This window comes from Uranotaenia lowii, chromosome 2 (genome assembly GCF_029784155.1).
Source record: "Uranotaenia lowii strain MFRU-FL chromosome 2, ASM2978415v1, whole genome shotgun sequence".
In the NCBI taxonomy this organism is placed as follows: domain Eukaryota; kingdom Metazoa; phylum Arthropoda; class Insecta; order Diptera; family Culicidae; genus Uranotaenia; species Uranotaenia lowii.
In genome coordinates, this window is record NC_073692.1 from 403,522,131 (window position 1) to 403,543,684 (window position 21,554).

Below are 21,554 nucleotides of genomic sequence, written 5' to 3' on the forward strand. Positions count from 1 at the left end.
TTTTTGTCATTTTTGTCATTTTTGTCATTTTTGTCATTTTTGTCATTTTTGTCATTTTTGTCATTTTTGTCATTTTTGTCATTTTTGTCATTTTTGTCATTTTTGTCATTTTTGTCATTTTTGTCATTTTTGTCATTTTTGTCATTTTTGTCATTTTTGTCATTTTTGTCATTTTTGTCATTTTTGTCATTTTTGTCATTTTTGTCATTTTTGTCATTTTTGTCATTTTTGTCATTTTTGTCATTTTTGTCATTTTTGTCATTTTTGTCATTTTTGTCATTTTTGTCATTTTTGTCATTTTTGTCATTTTTGTCATTTTTGTCATTTTTGTCATTTTTGTCATTTTTGTCATTTTTGTCATTTTTGTCATTTTTGTCATTTTTGTCATTTTTGTCATTTTTGTCATTTTTGTCATTTTTGTCATTTTTGTCATTTTTGTCATTTTTGTCATTTTTGTCATTTTTGTCATTTTTGTCATTTTTGTCATTTTTGTCATTTTTGTCATTTTTGTCATTTTTGTCATTTTTGTCATTTTTGTCATTTTTGTCATTTTTGTCATTTTTGTCATTTTTGTCATTTTTGTCATTTTTGTCATTTTTGTCATTTTTGTCATTTTTGTCATTTTTGTCATTTTTGTCATTTTTGTCATTTTTGTCATTTTTGTCATTTTTGTCATTTTTGTCATTTTTGTCATTTTTGTCATTTTTGTCATTTTTGTCATTTTTGTCATTTTTGTCATTTTTGTCATTTTTGTCATTTTTGTCATTTTTGTCATTTTTGTCATTTTTGTCATTTTTGTCATTTTTGTCATTTTTGTCATTTTTGTCATTTTTGTCATTTTTGTCATTTTTGTCATTTTTGTCATTTTTGTCATTTTTGTCATTTTTGTCATTTTTGTCATTTTTGTCATTTTTGTCATTTTTGTCATTTTTGTCATTTTTGTCATTTTTGTCATTTTTGTCATTTTTGTCATTTTTGTCATTTTTGTCATTTTTGTCATTTTTGTCATTTTTGTCATTTTTGTCATTTTTGTCATTTTTGTCATTTTTGTCATTTTTGTCATTTTTGTCATTTTTGTCATTTTTGTCATTTTTGTCATTTTTGTCATTTTTGTCATTTTTGTCATTTTTGTCATTTTTGTCATTTTTGTCATTTTTGTCATTTTTGTCATTTTTGTCATTTTTGCCATTTTTGCCATTTTTGTCATTTTTGTCATTTTTGTCATTTTTGTCATTTTTGTCATTTTTGTCATTTTTGTCATTTTTGTCATTTTTGTCGTTTTTGTCATTTTTGTCATGTATTTCTTGGTCTTTTTGGAGCATCAATAATAAATAATTATCTGCTTTTTCGGATATAAATTTTTGACAGTCGCCATGTGATTGAAAAATCATCGAACGTTGCTCTTCAAATATAGATTGTTGAACTTGATTTCTTCTCAAGCTCACGCAAGTGTTTTAATTTTTAGTAAAGGGTAGCTTAAACATACAATTTTATCTCGTTAATTTTTCTGGTATGCATGAATTTTATTGATTTTTTTAATATTGCTTATCATCAGTATAATGATTAGTCTTGTTCTCACCTGATTTGTATTTAATATTTTCACAAAGCTATATTATCAAATATATACTGAAACGAGGCTGTTTGGTATTTTTAAAAACAAAAAACACTCTAATCAAAGAGCAAAATTCAAATTTAATTCTTGAAACTATGAACTTTTTTCAATCGAATGCCAATGAAAGCAAAATCGCGTTCAACTCATGCGTTCTCAAAAACCCGCGTGGCCAAAGGGGAAAAGCGTATACGGGGTCGGAGCGCGCCAAAATTCCAAACGCATCAACAACCGCCTTTCAATTTGCGCATAGATGTGATGCGATGCGGTGGCTGATGAATTCGCGTCAATTACGATTCGAGTGCGGCTGTTCGAAAATCGAACGGAAATGAAAGCAATTCAATGTTTGTGTTATGATTTAGTAGACCAGACAAATTGGATCCTTGACCTCCGGCTTGAATTGGCTGGACATTCTCGAAAGCTTTGCGGGGATTGGGTGTTTTTGAATGAGGGAATGTAAATTCAATCAGAAAATATTGAGAATTATTATTATTGTTTTCCATGAATTCAGCTGTGTTACGAAAAACTGGATAAGAAATGGATCAAACTTCCTGTAACAACTTGAATTGCATTCGGTTGCACAAATCCTGGTTCGCATCCAACCTTCCGCATATGTGTCGAGATGTGGAAATTTATTCTTCAACCTTCATCTCCTACCCCATATTTTCAGTGAAAAACGCGGTTTACCTCCCCCTGATTGGCAATAAAATTGATTTAAAACCAGAACGACTTTCCCCCCAGAAATTTCGCTCTGTAGTGGGTGGAGTGGAGGTTTTCGCGAGTCGTCGCCATCGTCTGTTCGAAGAAGTGTTTTTCAGTTTTGAATAAAAATCTAAAAAATAATATATTTGTACATAACTCGCGCGCCGAATACGCCTGGGAGAGTTTCGTGGGGCAAATCTTTGCGCCACGCCACGCCACACGATGTATGGAGAATTGATTGGATTTCGGTAAATTTCGATTCCAATCAAAATGCAAATGATATTACGCCACACGCCTCGGTGTGGATGTGTGTTTGTAAAAAATCTGCGAGTGTTTCCAATGTTTGTTTGGAACCCTACCGGTGAGAGCGAAAAAATATGTTTCGTAAAATATATCGGATGAATGATGATAACCTTTTTCGGCATATGTTTGGCTGCGCGCTGTTTAGAATTGTGTTTGGGTTTTCATCGGCAGCTTTTGGCTGACTTTACATTTTCATTTAAGTTTTAGCAGTTCGTTCCTTATTTCTTAAATTCTTTCATTTTCTTTTGAATATAAATTGTGTTTTTTTTTCTGACAGGTGTGATTTGTCTAGATTTTTTTCGTGTACTTCATATGGATTCTTCACCTGGTTGGTCTAAAAAAATCAAATCAAACAGTTAACTTTCTTCGCCAAACAATCAAAACCCAAAAGTTGAATGGTAATTTCGCCAAATTGTCTCAACTTGTCTCTAAATTGAATTTTCCTGGTCCCGCTCTCATTCAAAGTCACACACAGTAGATAGACAGACAAACACACCTGATGAATGTTTGTGCTTTCTGTTGACGCCGGAAACTTTGACGGATTTGATGATTGAGCTAAGATGAACAAAGTTTCACGACGGCTGACGAGCAGCTGCTGTGCGAGTGAGTGAGTTCATATTCTAAAGAAAAAGGAGTTCAATATTTCCTCAATTCATAAGAAAATTGTCTGTCGAGAAAGAGTCAAGAAAAGTTTGAGATTTTCAAATTGATTGAAAGATAATTTACAAACGAGTTTGATTTAAATGGAGACAAATTGTGAGATCTGTCATATTTTCTCATGGCGACCGTTAGAAAATGTCTGAAGAAGAAATTTTCGACAAAAATTACATAAATGACAAAAATGACAAAAATGACAAAAATGACAAAAATGACAAAAATGACAAAAATGACAAAAATGACAAAAATGACAAAAATGACAAAAATGACAAAAATGACAAAAATGACAAAAATGACAAAAATGACAAAAATGACAAAAATGACAAAAATGACAAAAATGATTAAAATTAAAATCTTCAAATTGTACAAAACAGATTTTTAGTTTTGTCTAAACAACTGCATAAAAGTTTGTTATCGAATAAGCAAGCATTTTTTCGCTTGGAAACATCCATTTACACAATTGATTGCGTTAAGACCGGAGAATGATTGCTGTACATCTTAGCTTATTCCCTCCCCCATCGACCGACATCTCAATTGGATTTGTAAAATCAATGATAATAAAACAGTCATTTCTACCCTTGCTCCGAGGCTTAACGGTAAGAGCTGCTGCTGGATGGGAAAACAACTACATGAACGGGATAAAAAAATCTACGACAATCGAGCGAATAAATGACACGACATAAATTTCCTTTGGACGTCATTTTCCCGGAGCTTCCCCTCGGACCGAGTTGGCGGATATAGATGTTTTTTTTTGCACATTCCTATTCTTATTACCGGGCTTATCCGTCTAGCTTGAAGCAACTCTTTTGTAGTCGATAGCTTCCGGGTTGTCTTTTGCCTTCCGGTAGACCAGATCCCGACATTGTGGCTAACTGCGTGTGATGATGGGATTTTTATTATCGTCATTATTGGCAATTTTTGTCACCAGTTCTTACGTCGATGATAGTTTTTTCTGTGAAAATGGATGAACCATCCACTGTCACAGATCTTCTTGATTCTTTTGTTTTAGTGGAAAAATTTAAAATAAAAAAAATACGTTGAATAGAGCTTTCTTGAAATTTCCTACAGCTCTGTTATTGAATTAATTTCATGACTTAAGTCATCCCTTTAAAAAGCAAAAGAATGCAAAACAAGATTATTAAGCCTTTGCATCCCGAATCTATTCTTCTAAACGTGGCTCCGTTAATTTAATTGCTCGGTTAATCCTTTCGAAACAATATCCATTATGACGGGAGGAACGCAATCGAGCCCTGCCAACCTGTTTCATGGACAAAACCTCTTAATGCGGAAATGAAAATAGATCGGAAACATCATCAAGATGTGTTTACCGAAAATTGGATTATCTGCTGCTTCTTGGTCTTTTGCGTGTCCCAACGTTTTGCTGTTTCTCGAAAAATGAAAAACTTACACAAAGGCAAAACACATACACCAAAACATCTTTTCGGGACCAACCGGTTCGAAAGATCAAGCGACATCTACGAAAATTGTTTCTATACTTTGAAAAGGACGCTTTGTCTAATGCGATATTTGAGGAAGTTTTATACTTTAAACCACTTTAATCCTCCGGGACTTTAAAAAGGCCTAGGTTTTATCCTTCCCTTCACATAGTTGAGTGTGGAAAATGCAAATATAATACTGTAAAAGCTTCAAACAAAATGTGCACATATTCACTGCAAAAAGTAGTTCTTGGATTTTCCTGGTTTTCCTGATTGAAATACAGATCTAGTTCCATTTTGGCAACACGCTCGAACATTTTGTGTTGCGAAAATAAAATGTTACCAAAATCAAACGGTTTTTTTTTCAACATTTTTTTTACTTATTTCTCAAAAAAAAAAAACTATTACAGGCCCCTTTCGTTATTGGAAACACGCTCGAGAACTTTGTGTTGCCATAATCGAACGGTTTTTTTCATCAACTTTTTTATTACCTTTTAATAGAAAATAACCATTGTGATTATTTTTAACTCAATTTTTCATAAGCTTTTTTGATAATTTTAAGTCATTTTTGGATTTTTTTAACATGTTTTAGACGCATTTTGAACTTTTTTTTGTTATGTTAAAAAGTTTGTTATTTTTATCATATTTTTTATTTTTGTCATTTTGCATCTTTTTTTAAAGATATTTTTACATATCAATTCTCTTGTTTTATTTTTTTTTTTGGAATTTTTATGTAATTCTTCATTTTTGAGTGCTTAATTTTTTTTGTTATTTTTTTCATATTTTATTAACATTCAAGAACGTAAAAACGAATTTGAGGTTTTTGTCCAAATTATATTGGTCAATTGGCGTTCAATTTTAAACCATTTTAAGTAATTTTAACTTTTTTTCATGGTTTAATTCATTTTCTTGTTTTATTTATAATGTTTTTCTGTTTTCATGTTTGCTATTTTTCGTAATTCTCTATCTTTTTCAGTTTTTTTTGTCATCTGCAGTTTTTTGTTTGAATTTGGTTTTCAATGATTTGAAATTTACATCATTTTTGTCATTTTCGAGCACTTATTTTTTTTTGTATTTTTGACTATGTTGTAGTATTCTATGCGCATTCAAGTACGTTAAAACGATTTAATGGTGTATTTCTAAATTTTATTGGTGCTGTTATAGCGAAAATCGGATTTTGTCAAAATCGAGTGTTGCCAAAAACGCGAGATCAGTTTCAGAATACACAAATAAGGCAGTGTATCAGGATTTTCTACCAAAAATTGATATTGGAATGTGTAAGTGACAACAAATTCGCATTTTATTTATGATTCAGATTTGATATAATTTTGTATTCAAAATATAAAGCTGAAATTCCAATTCCAAATAAGTTGTTTTGCTTTATTCAAAATTACTATTAAGTTCTTACTTCTTCATTTTCAAATTTGAGATACAATCATGAACAATGAATTTTGGGTTGATCTACAAATAAATACTTTATTGAATCAATTCAGGATCAGATTGATTGTTGGATAACTTTTGAATTAACTTTTTCTATGAATGCGTTTTAGAACTTGAGTTCTAGGTGCTGAATTCTGGATTTCTAGAATGACGTAAATTCCTAGTTTGAATTTCAATCTGATCTAAAAGATTTATATCTTAATCCGAACTTCAAATTAAAAAGCCTAATTCAAACTTTTAAATTTATTTTCAGACTGAAACTTGCTTTTTTCATTCAGATTTTCGTGATAAATTCCTAATGGATAGATAAGTAATGTGGCTACTCAATTTGAATTTTTTCTACAATCCGTATTTTTCTCGATTTCGCAAAGTTAAAAACAAAGATTTATTAAAACCTATGTTCGAAACCATACAAAATAAGTTTCTTTGGAGTACTTGGAGTATTTTTAAAATAAAAACATGTAATGAATGTTGCAATTTTTGAAAAAAATGTTCCTTTTGTAAACCCAATTCGAAGGAACCGAAAATGAGTTTATTCACGTCAAAAAAATTCACGCAAGACACTCTCTCAAAAAACGCATTTTAATCAATCAATCACGTCAATTAAACAAAATCTCGGAACTATCATGTGCTCAATTTATTTTTAATTAAAAAAAACTTTTAATATGGAACCTTTGCAAAACCTAGCTTCCCATGAAAATAAGTTGACCTACAGGTAAGTCTGTGCTGTTTAAATTAAATACTGATTACTAATAACTATAACAATGATTTTTTAAATCTTTTTTTGATTTCCATATTGATTAGATTTTTTTGGCCATATTTTAAAAGTCGTTTCCCGTAATTTTAATTTTTTTCCTTTATATTCGTTCTAATGTTTTTCATGTTTAGATTCTCTATAAAGTTTTTTTTTTTAAATATGCATTTGTATTCTGGACCAATGTACAATTATTCCATTCAATGAAAAAATGTTTAGCATCAATTTTGTTTTCATGATGTGAACACAGTCAAAAACTTTCTGATTCCAACGTATCAATTCAAATAAGATTTTGAAAGTCCTAGTATTAAATTTTTTGAAATTTCTTCACGTTTTTCTTTATTAAGATGTTCAGGTCTTTATTTTTCTGAGATTCGTTAAGAAAGCGGGCTATGGTTAAAAAAAAGATCATTTATTTTTGAAGAAGTTTAATTGTTCTAAAACCTTTTCTTCACTGCGTTCACACTGCAAAATAATTTGGAACAGGAATTAAAACACTTCAAAACACTGTAGCCGAGCTCGCAAATGTCGATTTTAAAGGAAGTCTCGACTTTTCCTTCATACAATTTGAGTCTTGACATTTCCACTTCTGAGAATTAATCAGTCATGAAGAAGTAAATAAACTTAAGAATTCAATTGATTCATATATAGGAAAAAAATCTTAAAGAATTTTTCCGGTTTTGATTAAGAATTCTTCCTTTTTTTCTTGATTTTCCCGGTTCATTTACAATTTCCGGTTTTCCTGGTTTTCTCGGTTTGCTGGGCACTCTGAGAATGCCAATCAAGAAATTGATTTTTGTAATTTTGCTAGGGCATAGGTTGCAAATATTAATTTGAGCCTGGATGAACAATCCATAAAGTCAGCCTAATCTAGGGTTGGAAAACAGAAAAAACGAAAAAAACATCGCTCAAATGTCAGATTGGTATGATTAAATCACTGACCAGTGATTTGGTAGCCAATATAATGATCAAATTTTTTTTCAAGTCCTTTAGAAAGTTTTTCATTAAATAAGTTTATAAATTTCATCAAACTGAGTCTGCCTTTTACATTAAAAAAAGTTTTGTTGATTTTGTTTGGTCCCGGCATGAATTTTTATCTCATACGATTACAGCTCTTTTGAAAACTGTTCAGTTTTTAGTCGAAAAGTAAAAATTCGGCAAAAATGCTGCATAGCTAACATAATTTTTGTAAATTGATTAACATACACTAAGGTCTTTTTACACGAGTCGATTTTGCGTTGTATGTAGAATATGGCTTTTTTGAAAAGTTTTTTTTTTATCATTAGAACGATTCCCACGGTTTTCAAGAATTTTCCGAGAGAAAATAACTCCCATGCATAAACGACGGATTCTATACCGTGTTAAAAACCATGGTGTTATTTTAACTTTTCCAACAGTTTTGAGCTTCATTGAGTATTCTTAAGCAATTTTTTCACACGTATTTGGAAAAATAATTTTCATTTTGATACAGTCGAAAAAGCATAATCTTAGGAAGCAACAGTATATTGTGGAAAGAAAATACACCTTAAATACCGTTTTCTTATTGATTTGCTTCAATATTACCAGTTAATTTAAAGGGTGATTCAAGATAATTATTAACGCTTATTTTATAAAAAGAATTATCACCGTGTTTTATGTATTGAACTTAATTTATCTACCGTATCGGTGTAAAATGATGTGCTCTATTGCAATCTTAAGATTATGAAAATTTTCAGGAGAAAATGAGAAAACTTGATCCCTGGGATACTTTATTCCTTGCTTTAGCTGGAAACTGGAATGTCTTACATAGGTAAAATATTCAAGAAATATTTGCAAAAAAGAACGAAATTATAAAGCTGTTATCTTAGAAAAGAAATCAAAATTTTATTTTTTTTTTGACTCATTGCATTTTGTTTTAAAAATCTAACAAATTGTGACATGAAGATCTTTTTTGTTGATCACTTAAAAATGTTTTCACCCTAAAAATATTAAAGTTAAAATATTTATTTCAGTATGTCAATCGTTTGAGTACGCTTTGAAATCCTGGTTCTAATGTGGTTTTGCATTTCATAACACATTTGAATCATGTTTTTCGCAAATCATGTGCATTTTCGTTTCTTTGAACATAGTTTGTCGAAAATGAAAAAAGAAGCATTTAAATTCAAATTCGAAATTCTGAAACTTCATTCTTACACAAAATGTATACATTTAAAGCTTCTAAATGGTGATCCTTAATTGATTACGAAGATGCAGATAAAATTCTGATCTGGAATTAAAATTCGAAAAACGTATTTTTTGTAAATTTCAGAAATCGTACAGATATTCGGAAACTGATTCAAAGTTCAATTTTTAAATCCAGGTTAATATTCAGATTCAGAATGCAGATTCAAAATTCAGAAAAAGATTTAGATCGTAAATAAGTTTTTCAATCAACATAAAATTGTTGAGAAATTCAAGAAAACATGAACTTTTGAATATGCTTGTAAATTCAATTTAAAGATTTTAATATTTTCAATCAAAATAAGTTTGCATATAGAATATAAAGTAGAATATAAAGTACAATTTGGGATAATTTTTTAAGTTTTGTTTTATGCAAAAAATCCCAAATATTATTCAATAAAAATTATCCACATGAATTTTTTCATGTAGTCGATTCTTTGTGAACAATATTTTCTGTTAAAGATACATGATCCTCATCTTCACCTGAAAAATCTAAATTCAATATTTTCTCGGTGTATTTTTAACATTTATAGTATTGCAGTTTATTAAAGTCAAATTTCAAACTTAAATCATAAATTTGGTTCAAGTTTGCATCAAGCAAATTTGATCCGAAATTTTTATTTATTTTTGTCAAAGGTTAGAATCTTAGAATTTTCAAAAGAGATTGGAAGATTAGGCTTATTTGTTTTAAGTATAAAATAAGTTTTTTTTTTTTCAAAAAAATTGACGTTTGAATCAAATAAGTTTTATTCACCAGACTCTTAAACAAATTCTATGGTTTTACCCATCGATGAAAGCAAATTCCATTTTTTGTTTCTTAAGGTTTCATTATAAAAATTTAGGCCACTATTTTGGTACAGCACCAATTTTCTGAAGTCACGATTTATTACGAAATCTATTAATGGGTATTTAAAAATGAATAATCAAATAGTTGTAGTAATACATAATTTGTTATATTTTTTCATAGGTAAAAAACAGTCACCAACTCGCCGCCCCCCCCCCCTCCCCCCTTGTGTCGGTTCTTTCTACGGCCCTGCTTCACAGTATTTTACCCCGGCTGATAAAAAAATGGTATGTGATGATAATGGTTCTCAATAAATTGTAACCGCTCATTTTTACCATATTTAATTTCTTATTACTTCCTATCCGTCTTTAAAAATTATGTAATCTTAGATGTCCTTATTTACTAGCGAAGACCTCACTTTTTACCGATAAAGCCGATAAATTTATTGTAAATTTTCAATATTTCTTTGAAATTTAACAATCTTGCTAAAATGTTTGTATCAAAATATTTTTTATCAAAATTCTTCAAGTTGTTATTTATTTTTGAATTGAAAGAACCTTAACACATTCTAGCTAAAAATGTAGAATTTACAGTTCTTGAGAAAAATTAATAGCGAAATCTAGCTCGTGTGTTTTGCTTGCAAATCTTGAAAAAAGAAACTTGTTCTAGATCCCACGATCGATTTTTTTCATAAATGGTGCGTTGGATAGGGAATAGTCTTCTTTATAATGTGGCAAGCCTCTTTCAAAAACCAGTATCCTAAATTTCACTTTCGCTAAAATTGAAGGGAAACTGAAAGTTTGTCAATAAACGTTAGGAATAATTATAAATAACGCATCTTTATAAGTTGGAATGGATTTTTTCTTATCGGATATTCAGTTGATAGCACTAATTTACAAAATTTAAAAAAATCGTGAGCTTTATAGACTGATCCAATTTTAAAATTGAAAATCTTGCGCTGTATCCAAAAATGAAATTAAAAAAGTTTCAGTTGAACAGTTTTCGAATTATGCTCTTAATATGAAAGTTTGGAAAAATAAAAAAAAAACTTGTACCAAGATTCCAATATCTCGAACTGCATAAAATTAATTTCAAAGCACTGTTTTGCATATTAAAGGTGAATAAATTTGCTATCGATCATCTGCACTTCAGTGTTGTTAATGATCTACAGCAAGGGTGAGCAACCTTTTGAAGCAACGGGCCACTTTGAATTTGAAATTCTTTCGGCGGGCCGCAATAATATACAATTTATATAATAATAGTTTGCAGAGCTTTTTGTAATTTTCTTAAACGACAAATTCTTGACAGAAAAAACTAAAATAGGATAAATAAAACGAATTCTAGTACTTTCCTATGTTTTTTTTTGGGAATTTAAGGTAATTAAACCAGTTAAAATTTAATTTTACAATAGTTCAAATTCTTTAATTGATTTGAAATGTTTAGCGAATATTCTTTTTTTACAAAAAGGAAACATTATTTGCTTCCCTTTTATTTATTAGAACGAAAAATTTTGACAGCCTTTCTATGGTTTGTAAAAAGGTTTTAACCGTTTTTTGAGGAAAATTTTTTTGAACCGATGCGATCGTATTTTTCGTTATTACTTTCATTTAAAAGTTCCATGAGGCTTCGCCATAGCGATTTTTCCTGTGTCCGTTTTCAAAAAGTTTTTTCACAATTTATTTTTGATTTTTTTTAAATTTAAAGTTCCGTATGAAATCGTTAAATTGAGATGTTGAACAAGGTTTCAAAATCATGAAAAATTCATAATTACTATCACAGATTTAAAATCAGATTTATCAATGTTAAAGTTAAGTTAAGATTTCTTAAATTTTATTAGTTTTATAAAGATACTTCTGGGATAGGCTTTCTTTGTCCGAATCATGGAAATCTTATGACTTAAGTATTGTGGATTGCTAATTTTGAAGTTAAAAGACTCAATTTCATCAAAGTTTAGCTGCCTATGAATCTAAAAATAGCATCACACATAACAGAAAACAACAACATTCACATTTTTCCGAGGTGCAAGGAATATCAGGACTGATTTTGACTTAATCAAAGGCGCTGAATCCAAATATTCAATAAGTTTTTTTTGTCATCTCTAATTTTGAGATATGTAATTAAAAAAATAGATAAAAAATAAGTTATTCGATTTGTGTACTTTTTTTTACAAAACTGTAGATAACAAATACTAAATGACTCAATGATCGACTTTCACAAAGACGTAGTAATTTTGAATTCTGAGAAAATATTTTTAAAACCATATGTCAAATCATTTGGCAGTCTTCAACAAAGTTGTTAAATGAAATGAAATCTTTATTATCCAATATAAGATAACTTTATCTTTAAGAAAAAAATGTTATCTTATTTTTTGAAATTTTTTTGAGTTGTATAATTTTTCGAAGCGTTGTACCTCTGAATCAAGAATATCTTAGCAATATCTGAGTCCTTGATTGAATCAATGGTAGAAAATTGATTAAAAATTTGCTTTTGGTTTTAATGTAGGTTTGTTGGTTAATCAATTATGAAAGATCGATTTTACTCAAACCTGATCAATTTAAAAATTTCCAAACGCCATATCACCGAAAATAGAAGTGAATGACAGAATCTATCAATTTTTTTGAATTCAAGACGCCAAAATCTTACAAAATCAGTTAATGAAACAGAGCTACCAAAAATTATGTTCCCCTGAGTAATCGCTACATATTTTTATGAGTTGAATCACAGATTCACATATATCGTTTTTGTCGAGAAATCACCCAGTCTTCATTATAAAACTTCCCATATTTCTGTCTTTAGTCAAGAACAAAAATATATAACTTCATAAAGCAATTTAAACTTTGATTGAAACGAAAAATAATGACTTTTCTAACTCCTATATTACATTTTTTAATGCATTATAAAGAACTCAATAAAAAGCATAAATCCTACAAAAAAGTCAACAATCTGGATGATTTTGGAAGAATACAACTGCCAAAAACTGACGTGCATTTGAAGTAGTTGATATATCCTTTTTTGGTGTAGTAGGGGCTGTTTTTTCTGATAATTAACAATCTGCAGTATAAAAAATTGAGAAATAAATTTAATTTGAAAAAGGCTTCGCGGGCCGCACAAACATGTCTTGAGGGCCGCAGGCGGCCCGCGGGCCGCGGTTTGCTCATCCCTGATCTACAGTATTGTTGTTAATTTATGATAGAAAAAATGCTAAAAAATGCATTTTTTAGAGAAAATTTTGTTTTATCGACAGATTTAAACTCGACGTGAACATTTAAAAATATAAGGACCTGGAATTTCGATTTAAAAAAAAAGATTTTAAGTGCTTATTTATCAATATAGGTGGAAAATTGATGAAGTTATGGATATTGTACTAAACAGAAATGTTTACATTTTCGAATAATTTAACGAACCGCAGTGTACTAATCTCAGTATAGGAAGAATTAAACATGATAAATCTTACTTGCTCCATGCTAAGAATGATCATAAGCTTACTTGAATGTCACATGCCAAATTTCAGCAAGATCTGGCCATGGAGAGGGGTTGCTTAAGGGAAAAGCGTGAATTGGATTTCAATGTATGTATTTTACTCGGGAGGTTTAAAAAACATTTTTTCCCACTGGCCGATTCCTTTTGTTGAACATTTTTCTGAATCCTTGAGTTAAAACAAATATTTTACCCTTAGACGGCATCACAATTGGACTTGAAACAGTAATTGCGGTTAAAAAATTGAATTTTGACAGCCATTCTCGTCTAAAACGCAATGCGTAAAATGTACTCATTCTGTGATTAGACGACAATTTGCGGCCAAAATACAAGCTTTGAACCGCAATGACTATTTTGTTTCAATTTTATATTTAGAGCATAACTCAAAAATGTTCTATTAAGATATTTTGAATATCATTTTGAGATCCAGCGCCATATTTCACATTAAAAGTGATCTTCAGCTTATTTAGTTAAATTTAGTTATCTAAATGATTTGTGTGTGTGTGTTTTTTTTAAATTTTGGTGAATCAGCATATATGCAATTCAAACCCTCTACAGGAGGAAACTCGGAAAAGTAAGAAACCCTGTTATGCAAGAATAAAAGTTCAGACTTCTGAACTCTCGCTTTTCAAGGTTCGCTGTAGTTTATATTACACGTCTTCTTAAACCAGATTTTAACCAAATCGGTTGAGAGTATAAAAAATCTAAAATGCATAAAGCTATTGGGTCTAGAATTTCAAGGTCCAACTGAAAAAATATATTGCAACATTCAAGAGAAAAGCTGCTAAAAAGGCTTATAGCTTTATGACTTTTTAACAATACTGATAATACCAGTTTTGGAAGAACGTGAAACCGGTATTCGGTATTATTGGGATAAATTTGGTGAAAATTACGGTTAATAACTTAATTCTAATGTAATGATCTGTTGTAGATGTCTTACTATAGGGCGTCCCATTATGTCTAGGCACGATTTTGATACAACTCTGCTCATTCCAGATGCCATTCCAGATGGGTGTTGTTGTTTACAGTTTAACTTAAAAATCTGTGTAACGTTAGCTCCACTTTTATAATTTTCGTAAAAATGAGAAGCATTTCCCCGAAAAGCCCAAAAATATGGTCCCTATATGTTAGTTGTCGGATATGGAAGAAGTAAGCATTGGAGCGGTCTGAATCTAAATTCAGAAGCATGGAGAGAATAGACAAAAATAAATCTGGGTGGATACCGGGTCCGGTGGACAAAACTTTGGACCGAAAAGTCATGTGTGCTTACATCAGTAAGAAAACTGTTCTAGTTTGAGTCGAAAGACCTATAAGAAGCGAATAAAGCTGAAAAAGTTTCAAAAACAAGCTGCTTCCGTCAAACTAAGAGATTGTAAATTATATGATCTTCTGCTGTGCCGAAAATCGGTGTGCTTTAAAATCAGCAATGTTCAGATTTATAAAATTAATTTTGTAGATAAAAAAATTTAGCAGTTCTTCTTATTTTTCATTTATAAAGGTATATTATTTAAAGAAAACTACTGTTTTTTTGATTATTTTAAATTAAAATTGCATTCTGTATGAAAACATTTCATAGTATATCTGCATAAAGTTGGAATAAATAATTGAGCAAATGCTACAAATTAATAAATGGATAAAGTTTCGGGATTTGGATTATTGTGGATTTTGGAAATCAAAATGTCAACAACAAATTCCTATAGAATAAAAGGACAGGTTCATTAAAAACTGCAGATAAATTATCATCGACATAAAAACTTCAAAAACTTACCCAACCCACCCAGCGTCACTACTTCGAAACGTGTCTGGCTTCAAAATGGACAGGATTTAAAACAAGGATTAAGCCCGGACACCAATCATCGATGTAGGCATCAGATTGTTGTTGTTGTCGGTTGGAGGAAGCATATTGCAAGCAAAGGTGCCCTGGAGCTTATTCGAGAGCTATTGCAAGTTCGTGGTTCTACCCTAGTCAATTCGTTTGGTTTCTTGTTGGTAACAAAAATTCGATCTCTTGCTGTTTAACCCCTTCCGGGGGCCCATATGAGGCCGGAACGTGTCCGATTGTTATCGAAGATTCAAAATCGGTTGAATTTAAGGAGAAAATTGTTTTGAGATTGTTTACGAAACTTGAGAAATTTGAGGAATAAGATTACACATTTTATAACATTCAAATGCACTGAATTTTTCAAAACAGTTTGACTATTTCATGTCTTCTTAAAAACAACTTTATTTAACTGGTCAAAATCCACTAATATTTCTAAGAACAAACTTTTAAACTGACAAAATTTCCCCTTAAACAATTCTATCCACTTACTGAGGCCAGCTCACCTTGGCAGTTTGTACTGGAAAATGTCTTACCATTTTCCTCAACCAAAAAAGCCAGCGTGAACCTTTCCTGAAAGTGGACGGAACCGGCCTTGATGCTCATCGAAAACTCACAGTAACAAGGTAGGGGTACCTTTCCTCTAGCTGAACAGATAACAAAAACGGGGTTCGATAAAACTTTCCCAAATTGTTTCGGTCGTCGAACGCTCCGGGGGAAGGTTATTATCGTTTAGTCCGAGGGAAAGGGTTGAAGCGGTTGCGGAAAACATCCCCCGGAACCCGCATTTAATTTGCTTTCCATCAGTTTTTGCTGCCCCGCAAACGTTTTCCTAACTAGTTCGCCACGTGCAAATTCTAAACTCCTTTCCTGCGTGGATTGGATATGTGTCGGCAGGCTGCCGCTTCGATGCGATGGTTCTTGAGGGTTTGGAAAAGTGTATTATCGAAAATGATGGGAGGTAATTTTGGAAACTTTGTTAATCTACCGAGAAAGGAAAAACGGGTTTCGAAAACGGTTAATTTTGATAGAACAGAGCGATTAGCTGGAATGGAGGGCTTGCTGTTTCGCTAAATGGGCAACTGTAATGGAAATATGAAATTTAATGAAACATTTTTACCTGCTTGGAAGAAAGACTCAGGCTAATGAAAGCTTAATGCGTTGAAGCACTTAAAGCACTTAAAGAAAAGTGATTCAAAGAAGCATAAAACGATAGCACAAAAAATCGAGCAAATTAAAACTAGTTGAAATTTTACAAAAAAAAATCGCTTACATATATTAAACAATACTTGTAGGATTCAAAAGAGTAACATAATTTTGTTGGTGTTCGTTCTTTCATGAGATTTCCGATATAGTGTATAAAAGCAATAGAAAATTCAGTTGAGAAAGTTAAAAAAAAAACTTCTATTCGTGGCAAAAAAATTGAATAAACGAGGTACTAAAACAAATAAATATGTGAACCTCAAGATTTTTTTATATAGAAATTTTCGTAGCGATAATGGAAATTTTTTGAAATACTTACCAGTGTTCTCAATTCCGAAATCAGCTTGAGGAGTTTTCAATTTGTACTGGAAGAAGAAGAAAAGAAAACGATTAATAAATGATTCAGAAAATGTAAAGACTTATTTAAATATTTATAAATTTCTATACCTGTCCAGCTTTAGCTAAAAGATTTGATTTTTGAATAAAAAAAATCGCAAAAATCTAAATTCAAATTTAAATGCTTACTAACTTAAAAATCTATGAAGTGTTGAGTGCTCGTAATATTTAAAAGATAAATAATTGGCCGAGAACAAACTTTCAACAACATCAAAAATACAATAACGCAAAAAACACAAATGACAATGACAAAAATGACAAAAATGACAAAAATGACAAAAATGACAAAAATGACAAAAATGACAAAAATGACAAAAATGACAAAAATGACAAAAATGACAAAAATGACAAAAATGACAAAAATGACAAAAATGACAAAAATGACAAAAATGACAAAAATGACAAAAATGACAAAAATGACAAAAATGACAAAAATGACAAAAATGACAAAAATGACAAAAATGACAAAAATGACAAAAATGACAAAAATGACAAAAATGACAAAAATGACAAAAATGACAAAAATGACAAAAATGACAAAAATGACAAAAATGACAAAAATGACAAAAATGACAAAAATGACAAAAATGACAAAAATGAAAAAAATGACAAAAATGACAAAAATGACAAAAATGACAAAAATGACAAAAATGACAAAAATGACAAAAATTACAAAAATGACAAAAATGACAAAAATGACAAAAATGACAAAAATGACAAAAATGACAAAAATGACAAAAATGACAAAAATGACAAAAATGACAAAAATGACAAAAATGACAAAAATGACAAAAATGACAAAAATGACAAAAATGACAAAAATGACAAAAATGACAAAAATGACAAAAATGACAAAAATGACAAAAATGACAAAAATGACAAAAATGACAAAAATGACAAAAATGACAAAAATGACAAAAATGACAAAAATGACAAAAATGACAAAAATGACAAAAATGACAAAAATGACAAAAATGACAAAAATGACAAAAATGACAAAAATGACAAAAATGACAAAAATGACAAAAATGACAAAAATGACAAAAATGACAAAAATGACAAAAATGACAAAAATGACAAAAATGACAAAAATGACAAAAATGACAAAAATGACAAAAATGACAAAAATGACAAAAATGACAAAAAAGACAAAAAATGACAAAAATGACAAAAATGACAAAAATGACAAAAATGACAAAAATGACAAAAATGACAAAAATGACAAAAATGACAAAAATGACAAAAATGACAAAAATGACAAAAATGACAAAAATGACAAAAATGACAAAAATGACAAAAATGACAGAAATGACAGAAATGACAGAAATGACAGAAATGACAGAAATGACAGACATGACAAAAATGACAAAAATGACAAAAATGACAAAAATGACAAAAATGACAAAAATGACAAAAATGGCAAAAATGACAAAAATGACAAAAATGACAAAAATGACAAAAATGACAAAAATGACAAAAATGACAAAAATGACAAAAATGACAAAAATGACAAAAATGACAAAAATGACAAAAATGACAAAAATGACAAAAATGACAAAAATGACAAAAATGACAAAAATGACAAAAATGACAAAAATGACAAAAATGACAAAAATGACAAAAATGACAAAAATGACAAAAATGACAAAAATGACAAAAATGACAAAAATGACAAAAATGACAAAATTGACAAAAATGACAAAAATGACAAAAATGACAAAAATGACAAAAATGACAAAAATGACAAAAATGACAAAAATGACAAAAATGACAAAAAAGACAAAAAATGACAAAAATGACAAAAATGACAAAAATGACAAAAATGACAAAAATGACAAAAATGACAAAAATGACAAAAATGACAAAAATGACAAAAATGACAAAAATGACAAAAATGACAAAAATGACAAAAATGACAAAAATGACAAAAATGACAAAAATGACAGAAATGACAGAAATGACAGAAATGACAGAAATGACAGAAATGACAGAAATGACAGACATGACAAAAATGACAAAAATGACAAAAATGACAAAAATGACAAAAATGACAAAAATGACAAAAATGACAAAAATGACAAAAATGACAAAAATGACAAAAATGACAAAAATGACAAAAATGACAAAAATGACAAAAATGACAAAAATGACAAAAATGACAAAAATGACAAAAATGACAAAAATGACAAAAATGACAAAAATGACAAAAATGACAAAAATGACAAAAATGACAAAAATGACAAAAATGACAAAAATGACAAAAATGACAAAAATGACAAAAATGACAAAAATGACAAAAATGACAAAAATGACAAAAATGACAAAAATGACAAAAATGACAAAAATGACAAAAATGACAAAAATGACAAAAATGACAAAAATGACAAAAATGACAAAAATGACAAAAATGACAAAAATGACAAAAATGACAAAAATGACAAAAATGACAAAAATGACAAAAATGACAAAAATGACAAAAATGACAAAAATGACAAAAATGACAAAAATGACAAAAATGACAAAAATGACAAAAATGACAAAAATGACAAAAATGACAAAAATGACAAAAATGACAAAAATGACAAAAATGACAAAAATGACAAAAATGACAAAAATGACAAAAATGACAAAAATGACAAAAATGACAAAAATGACAAAAATGACAAAAATGACAAAAATGACAAAAAATGACAAAAATGACAAAAATGACAAAAATGACAAAAATGACAAAAATGACAAAAATGACAAAAATGACAAAAATTACAAAAGTTACAAAAATGACAAAAATGACAAAAATGACAAAAATGACAAAAATGACAAAAATGACAAAAATGACAAAAATGACAAAAATGACAAAAATGACAAAAATGACAAAAATGACAAAAATGACAAAAATGACAAAAATGACAAAAATGACAAAAATGACAAAAATGACAAAAATGACAAAAATGACAAAAATGACAAAAATGACAAAAATGACAAAAATGACAAAAATGACAAAAATGACAAAAATGACAAAAATGACAAAAATGACAGAAATGACAGAAATGACAGAAATGACAGAAATGACAGAAATGACAGACATGACAAAAATGACAAAAATGACAAAAATGACAAAAATGACAAAAAATGACAAAAATGACAAAAATGACAAAAATGACAAAAATGACAAAAATGACAAAAATGACAAAAATGACAAAAATGACAAAAATGACAAAAATGACAAAAATGACAAAAATGACAAAAATGACAAAAATGACAAAAATGACAAAAATGACAAAAATGACAAAAATGACAAAAATGACAAAAATGACAAAAATGACAAAAATGACAAAAATGACAAAAATGACAAAAATGACAAAAATGACAAAAATGACAAAAATGACAAAAATGACAAAAATGACAAAAATGACAAAAATGACAAAAATGACAAAAATGACAAAAATGACAAAAATGACAAAAATGACAAAAATGACAAAAATGACAAAAATGACAAAAATGACAAAAATGACAAAAATGACAAAAATGACAAAAATGACAAAAATGACAAAAATTACAAAATCACACAATTATCAAAAATTACAAAAATTACAAAAATTACAAAAATTACAAAAATTACAAAAATTACAAAAATTACAAAAATTACAAAAATTACAAAAATTACAAAAATTACAAAAATTACAAAAATTACAAAAATTACGAAAATTACAAAAATTACAAAAATTACAAAAATTACACAAATTACAAAAATTACAAAAATTACAAAAATTACAAAAATTACAAAAATTTTAAAAATTACAAAAATAACAGCAAAAAACCACAAAAATTACAAAAACTACAAATATTACAAAAATTACAAAAATTACAAATATTTCAAATATGACAAAAATTACATAAATGACAAAAATGACAAAAATGACAAAAATTACAAAAATTACAAAAATTACAAAAATTACAAAAAATACAAAAATTACAAAAATTACAAAAATTACAAAAATTATAAATATTACAAAGATTACAAAAATTACAAAAATTTTAAAAATTAGAAAATTGCAAAAATTACAAAATTTACTAAATTTACAAAATTTACAAAATTTACAAAATTTACAAAATTTACAAAATTTACAAAATTTACAAAATTTACAAAATTTACAAAATTTACAAAATTTACAAAATTTACAAAAATTTACAAAATTTACAAAATTTACAAAATTTACAAAATTTTCAAAATTTACAAAATTTACAAAATTTACAAAATTTACAAAATTACAAAATTTACAAAATTTACAAATTTACAAAATTTACAAAATTTACAAAATTTACAAAATTACAAAATTTACAAAATTTACAAAATTTACAAAATTTACAAAATTTACAAAATTTACAAAATTTACAAAATTTACAAAATTTACAAAATTTACAAAATTTACAAAATTTACAAAATTTACAAATTTACAAAATTTACAAAATTTACAAAATTTACAAATTTACAAAATTTACAAAATTTACAAAATTTACAAAATTTATAAATTTACAAATTTACAAAATTTACAAATTTACAAAATTTACAAAATTTACAAAATTTACAAAATTTACAAATTTACAAAATTTACAAAATTACAAAATTTACAAATTTACAAATTTACAAAATTTACAAAATTTACAAAATTTACAAAATTTACAAAATTTACAAAATTTACAAAATTTACAAAATTTACAAAATTTACAAAATTTACAAAATTTACAAAATTTACAAAATTTACAAAATTAACAAA

The 21,554-nt window shown here is 28.4% G+C and overlaps 1 protein-coding gene across 5 annotated transcripts in view; it reads right to left on the bottom strand.

The window, feature by feature from the left end:
* Window positions 1–16,751, bottom strand: part of LOC129748472 (uncharacterized) — a 168,145-nt gene extending 151,394 nt beyond the window's left edge. For all 5 annotated transcript variants that reach the window (XM_055743113.1, XM_055743114.1, XM_055743111.1 and 2 more), the window contains exon 1: window positions 16,703–16,751. The gene's annotated coding sequence lies outside the window, so the exon portion shown is untranslated. The remainder of the gene's footprint in view (window positions 1–16,702) is intronic.
* Window positions 16,752–21,554: the final 4,803 nt, after the last annotated feature.